This window comes from Amblyraja radiata, chromosome 33, assembly GCF_010909765.2.
Source record: "Amblyraja radiata isolate CabotCenter1 chromosome 33, sAmbRad1.1.pri, whole genome shotgun sequence".
Lineage (NCBI taxonomy): Eukaryota > Metazoa > Chordata > Chondrichthyes > Rajiformes > Rajidae > Amblyraja > Amblyraja radiata.
In genome coordinates, this window is record NC_045988.1 from 15,843,541 (window position 1) to 15,851,251 (window position 7,711).

Genomic DNA, 7,711 nt, shown 5'->3' on the forward strand with positions numbered 1-7,711 from the left:
CCCAAAATGAAATATCTCACACTTTTCTGTATTAAATGGGGTGGCATTGCTGGTTAAAGAGTGGATTAATGCAATAACAAGGAGAGACATTAGCTTGGATGCTGCAGAATCAGTATGGGTAGAACTGCGAAAACGCTTGTTGGCGTGGTATACAGACCACCAAACAGCAGTAGGGAGGTCGGGGATGGCATCAAGCAGGAAATTATGGATGCGTGTAACAAAGGTACAGAGGTTATCATGGGTGACTTCAACCTACATATAGATTGGGCCAACCAAATTGGTAGAAGTGCTGAGGAGGAGGAGGATTTCCAGGAATGTTTACAGGATGGGTTTTTAAACCAACATGTAGAGGAACCGACTAGAGGGCAGGCCATCCTAGACTGGGTATTGCATAAAGAGGAAGGATTAGTTAGCGATCTTGTTGTCCAAAGCCCCTTGGACAACAGTGATTATAATATGGTGGAATTCTGCATTAGGATGGAGAGTGACACAATTAATTCAGAGACCAGGATCCTGAACTTGAATGAAGGAGACTTTGAAGGTGTGACGTGAATTTGCTAGGATAGACTGGCAAATTATACTTAAAGGGTTGACAGTGGAGATGGATTGGCGAAGATTTTTAAACCAACATGTAGAGGAACCGACTAGAGGGCAGGCCATCCTAGACTGGGTATTGTGTAAAGATCCAATTCTACACGGCCATCATAGAGTCTGGTTTGGCTCAGCCACCAAGCACGACACCTGGAGGCTGCAGTGAATCGTCTGATCAGCAGAGAAGATTATTGGCTGCAACCTTCCCTCCATTGATAAACTGTACACTGCAAGGGCCAGGAAGCGAGCGGGTAAGATCATCTCTGACCCCTCTCACCCTGGCCACAAACTCTTTGAATCACTTCCCTCTGGAAGGCGACTCCGGACTGTCAAAGCTGCCACAGCCAGACATAAAAACAGTTTTTATCCACGAGTAGTTGCTCCCCTCAACAGCCAAAAACCAGTAGCCTTCCTTTGATCTGGTATTTTGTTGGTTCACATGCTTGATCAATGGTGTTTTATCATTAATGTTTTATTATTATTAATGTTTAGTGTTTTTCTGAGTCATTCGTAACTGTCACTGTATGTCATGTTGTTACTTGTGGGCGGAGCACCAAGGCAAATTCCTTGCATGTGAATACATGTGAATGGATGAACTCCAAAAATTGTTCATCCCTGCCTGGCGAACAAATAAAACTGGGAAGGCGGCTCAACCGTGGCTGACGAGGGAAGTCAAGGATAGTGTTATGGCCAAGGAAGAGGCATATAAATTGGCCAGAAGATGCGGCAAAAATTTAGAACTCAACAGAGGAGGATGAAGTGGTTAATTAAGAGGGGGAAAAGAGAGCATGAAAGAAAGCTTGCAGGAAATATAAAAGCTGACTGTAAAAGGTTCTATAGGTCTGGTAAAAAGGAAAAGATTGGTGAAGACGAGTGTAGGTTCCTTACAGTCAGAGACGGGTGAACAAGGAAATGGTTGAACAGTTAAATGAGTACTTTGGTTCTGTCTTCACTAAGGAAGACACAAATCTCATTCATCACCATTCTCCACATGGCCTGACAAAACTACACCAATGTCACAGAAAAATAACAACGCTTTCACTGTCTCAAAATGATGTTTCTGTGACAGTGTTTCTGTTGTTGTGGGTATCTGGGGACACATTGAGGGAGATTACAGAATGAATTATGTAGTGATCAGACCAACAGACATTAGTACTCGCCACAACAAGATGGTACAAACACTCCTGTAGTCTCTTGCTCAGAGAATAAGGTAATGTAACTGGTGCCAGTTTGTGGGCTGGAAATGAGGCCATATGACATTATGATTCTCTCTCTGATAAAACAGTATTGATTATGAGAAAACCATGTTCCAAACATGTTAGGAGCAGGAACCCTACGGAGAGACCCTTCACTACTACTTCTTTGCGGATTACACCTTCCAGTGTTTGTTTTTCTCACTCTGATTTGTAAGTTTACCAGAAGGACATTTGGAGATGGTGGATGGGAGAGGCAGTGGAGCACTCACCTCAAATTTGTCTGCCTGCAGAAATGTAATTCCATTTACTGTTTGCTTTCCTTTGGCATGCAAGATTTAACGATACAGTGCTGATCTCTGTGCCAGAAACTGGCCCTTCGGCCCACCGCAGCGACCAGCGATTCCCGCACATTAACACACCAGGTACAAATTTTACATTTTATACCAAGCCTATTAACCTACAACCCTGTATGTCTTAAGAGTGTTGAAGGATAACTTACACAGGTCACGGGGAGAATGTACAAACACTATACATACAGCACCCAAACTCAAGATCAAACCCGGGTCTCTGACGCTGTAAGCACTGTGAGGCTTCAACTCTACCACTGCACCACCGTGCCACCCTGACACTTTTTCAAACGCTCGCCCACCACATCCCTGACCCTTGCCACCAACAAGCAGGCCATGGGACGTGAGCCAGTTTCCAGAACCCATGGGAACCTATTCTATCTATCTCACTTACCCTGCCGTGCACCTTCAGAGACTCTGTCCTTTCATACATGAAAGACAGCAGAGGTCTGTAGTAAGACCATGGAAAACATGGACCACACTCCACAGCTGAAGAGAACCTCTCAGCAAAGAAATTGATGCTCAACTTTGCCATTGTGCTATGGTTGAATAAAAGCAGAGAGAGGATCTCACAGCTGGCACCATACTCAGAGGCAGCAACAATTCCTCCCCTCCCATTTGACAATAGACAATAGGTGCAGGAGTAGGCCATTCAGCCCTTCGAGCCAGCACCACCATTTAATGTGATCTTGGATGATCATCCCCAATCAGTACCCCATTCCTGCCTTCTCCCCATATCCCCTCACTCCGCTAGTTTTAAGAGCCCTCTCTCTTGAAAGCATCCAGAGAACCTGTTTCCATCACCCTCTGAGGCAGAGAATTCCACAGACTCACAACTCTCTGTGAGAAAAAGTGTTTCCTCATCTCCGTTCTAAATGGCTTACTCCTTATTCTTAAACTGTGGCCCCTGGTTCTGGACTCCCCCAACATCGGGAATATGTTTCCTTCCTCTAGCGTGTCCAAACCATTAACAATCTTATATGTTTCAATGACATGCCCTCTCATCCTTCTAAACTACAGGGTGTACAAGCCCAGCCGCTCCATTCTCTCAGCATATGACAGTCCCGCCATCCCGGGAATCAACCTTGTAAACCTACGCTGCACTCCCTCAATAGCAAGAATGTCTTTCCTCAAATTAGGGGACCAAAACTGCACACAATACTCCAGGTGAGGTCAAACTAGGGCTCTGTACAACTGCAGAAGGACCTCTTTGCTCCTATACTCGACTTCTCTTGTTATAAATGCCAACATGCCATTCGCATTCTTCACTGCCTACTGAACCTGCATGCTTACTTTCATAGAGTGATGACATCTACAGTTCCATCAGTATCTAGGCCCTCAGCCAAAGTGAGCGGTTTAGGTCTCATTTCTGGAGGACGGCTCATGTGGCTACGCCAGTGTGAGCGTAATGTACGCCATGGTACATGTACGCCTGAATGAACCAGCAAATGGCCTGCTCAAACATCGACTGAGGCATGATCTCTGCTTGGGTCAGCAGAATGGACCTTAGAAGTTGCTGTGCTACCGGCTCTGCACTACACAATCTCTCAATCACGTCTTACACTTGCAAAGTGAAGGATAGGAGGTAACATTGGAGCCCTCCTCTGACCAAGCTGACAATTCATCAGATTAAATTATTGATTCCCTATTTAAAAGCAGGTCTTTCATCTGTTGCCATCTGTTCTGGCCTCTGATTGATCACAATGCTAAAATAAAAGCTGACATTAGATGAATATAGCAAACAAAAGCATCACTACCATTTGGGGAGGGATAGGAGGGAGATGGATAATCTGATCGAAATAGTGTGAGAACAATCCCATGCTCAAAGTTAGCAAGACTAAAGCCCCTATCTTACTTAGGAAACCTGAACGGAAACCTCTGGAGACCTTGTGCCCCACCCAAGGTTTCCGTGAGGTTCCCGGAGGTTTTGTTCTTTTAGCAGAGAAGTTTTTTTTCTTACAATATAGGTTATATATAATACAATATACACTATAGACCTCATATAGATCTCCTTTATTTCCAGCAGGGGACCCACAGTTTCCTTCAGCTCATTAAACAGCTCAGATGTGATTCGTAGAAAGTTTTTAAATGCAGACAAATCCTCCCCTTGCAGCACCTTCATCAGGTTATCATACTGTCCAAGCATCAAACTTCTTTGCAAGGAGGGCTTCACCCACTGACACTTCTTCTTCTGCTTCCTTTTCACCCTTGTGCTTTCCCTTCTGCCTTTCTAGAAAGGCTGATGAAGCAAAAGGGCTGCTGCTGACAGCAGTAGATGTACTTTTAGTAACATCCACCTAACTTGTTCCTTCCCTGCTCTCATGGTTCAGAATGATTAAAAAAAAAAACCTGGAGACTTCTCCGACCTTAGGAGACCACTCACGACCATACAGGCTGTAAAGAGGTCTCCAAACAGTCGTAGATTCTTTCTGGTCGCCGCTGAATTTTCAACATGTTGAAATTGTCGGCGACCTATGACGGGTGCCGGCATCGCCTGTAAAGGTCGCGTAAGTGCGACAGGCCCTTAAACCTCCAAACTCGGGTGAATTTGATAGACACAATATACTGGAGTAACTCTGCGGGACAGGCAGTATCTCTGGAGAGAAATGATTGGTGACATATTGGGTCTGGACCCTTCCTCAGTAGGGGGAGGGGAGTGTGGGAGGAGGGGAGGTGTAGAGTTGGAGACGAGAAAAGACCAGGACTGACCAGGGCCAACCACAAATTACCTCAGGCTGGGCATTGCCTGGTAGGTCCATTGTTGGCCAGGTGAAGGTGTGATGGATTTGATGTGCTGGTTACATCACGTTCAATAAGTATCAGCTAATTGCAGATCTATACACATGCACTTCTTTTTTTAAGTCTCCAATAAGGAATCTGATCAGACACATTTAATGATGGATTCTTTTATGGTTCGGTTCTATGCATGAAGGATGTTCTCATTTGGTTTCTGAAATGTGGGAGGTCCCACTTCTCTCAGCGCAGTCTTCTCACACTGATCAAAATTGAACGCTGGATATTCTGTTCCAGAATTGAAGATAGATACCGTGAAGTGTAAGACTTGCATGATCATCGCACTTAGTTAATGGCACAGCGATAGCGTTGCTGCTTTACAGCACCAGAGACCCATATTCAATCCTTACTATGGGTGCTGTCTGCACGGAGTTTGTGCTTTCTCCCCGTGACCACGTGGGTTTTCACCAGGTGCTTCGGTTTCCTCCCACATTCCAAAGACATACAGTTTTTTAGGTCAATTGACTTCTGTAAATTGTAAATTGTCGCTAGTGTGTAGGATTGTGCTCGCCCACGTGGTGGGTTAGTACGGACTCGGTAGGTCGAAGCGTTTGTTTCCACGCTGTATCTCCAAATGCGAAGGTAAATTAAATTATTTATTTAGGCACAGTGTTACGAGATGAGAAGAATGGGGGAACGAATTTTGTCTGATGTAAGCTTCTCCCATGACAATCTATGGCGGTCTGCTCAAACATTGCCTGAGATTAAGAAACATAGCAACAGCGGTAAACACTGGTTGAAACTGTACAGCTGTTTGAGGGTGTAACTTCTCTGACGAACTGATCAAAAGATAAATGACAAAAACCTTTTCATCTATTCAATAGGTTTTGTCTCTCAATCAAAGTCATATCAGCAATGCAGGTAAAACTGGAGACAACTCACTCTCGTACTTAAGGCAATATTTCATTGAACAACTAACGCACTCACATTCTGTTATAAACAACAGGAAGTTTCTTTCAAAAAAGTATCATCATTGTAATCAAACTAAATTGAACAGACACAGCACAGAAAGAACAATGGTGATACATTACCTGTCGTGGGAAAATATAACATCCTGAATCTTGGTGATGAAAAGTAACTGTCCAGGAACTGTTAAGTCACAGGCTGTTCTTCCTTTCAAAAACATAAAGCCCCACCCAACAGGAAACAAAGAGTTCAAGAACACAGTAAATTATATTTTATTTATAAGTCAGATACAAGAACATCTCCTGTGTCACCAACACCTGGGGAAATGTGGCAAGGGACGGATGGAGAGAAGGGAAGAGGATTGATTAAGTGCTTTTCATGGCGTAATGATCAATGAAGTACTTTTCTAGCCTGTTCATCCTTCTGATGAAGAAAACTCTTGGGGCATCACACCCTTATCAATGACAATACGCTAATAATCAGATGATCTGAGTTTTCTGGGAACATTAATTGTGGGAAAAATACAGCCCAATCTACTGGGGAAATAAGAACTCCTGAACAAATACAAGGGAACACTTTCTACCCACTACTTGACAGCAAATAAGGCCTCATTTTAAATACCACACCCTAAACACAGCTCCGATAATAAAAGCACTCAATACTACTTTTGAGTGTCATCAGGGATTACATACTTAGGTCTCTGGAGTAGAACTCAAACTCACAGCATTCTTACTGAGAGCAAGATTTAAATCTGAACATTACAGTTTACAGCAATGTGAACATTGTTGCAAGATAGTTCCTCGCTCTGTGATCTAGCAAATACTCGATTCATTGTTCGCAGCTGCCTTGTGTACATTTTAAAATGATTTAGAATCCTTCATTTACCTTCTATATCTCTCGTTCCCCTTTCCTTTGACTCTCAGACTGAAGAAGGGTCTCAACCCAAAATGTCACCTATTCCTTTTCTCCAGTGATGCTGCCTGACCCGCTGAGTTACTCCAGCTATTTGTGTCTTATCTTTGGAGCAAACCAGCATCAGCAGTTCTTTCCTACACATAGAACCCTTCATTGTTTGGTGTCTCTAAAATAAAGTGATGCCCTTGGAAGGAAACAAAGAATTCAACATTAAGCAATTAAACAACAAACCTTATAAGACACGACATTAAGGGATTGAATCAAATTGTTCAGAGTCGACACATTTTGCTGAATTTTCATTATCACCACATGTATGTGATTTTCATACTGCTAATTTTTGATGATACGTTTAATGGGTATGATGGTGTTGAATGCTGAAGTGTTGTCGATGAACAACAGCCTGATGCACTTTACCTCTTGATACCCAACCATCACAAGCAAGGAACTCAATTTAATGCAGTTTGGCTTTTGATGGTGAGGTAAGTCACCAGAGGAGCTGATGCATCCTTTCCCTTCTGAGGAAACACACCTGTGCTTCCTCACCTCTGCTCCAGCTATGATCAAGACCAATTAGACAAAGGGCTAACCATGAATGGAATCCGTGGGCCAAAAGGCGTGTATCTTTCCATCAATTCAATCTATGAATCAGGTTAGAACATCCATTGCAAGACCTCTGGAAAATCAGACAGGAGAGCAAGATCTCACAGTAGTTTTTAAATTAATGCCACAACTTGTTTATTAACTTCCAATCGTAGTCTTCATGCTATGTTTTTATTGAATCCTAAGGGCCAGCATAATTCTGTGGTTCTCTGATTAGACTACTCTAAATACTTGTGCAAAAGCAATTCATGGTTGAGGGCAAATCATATGAGTAACTTCTGGAGACACAAGAAACTGCAGATGCTGGAATTTGGTGAAGAACAAAGTCCTGGAGTAACTCAACGGTTCAGGCAGCAACTCTGG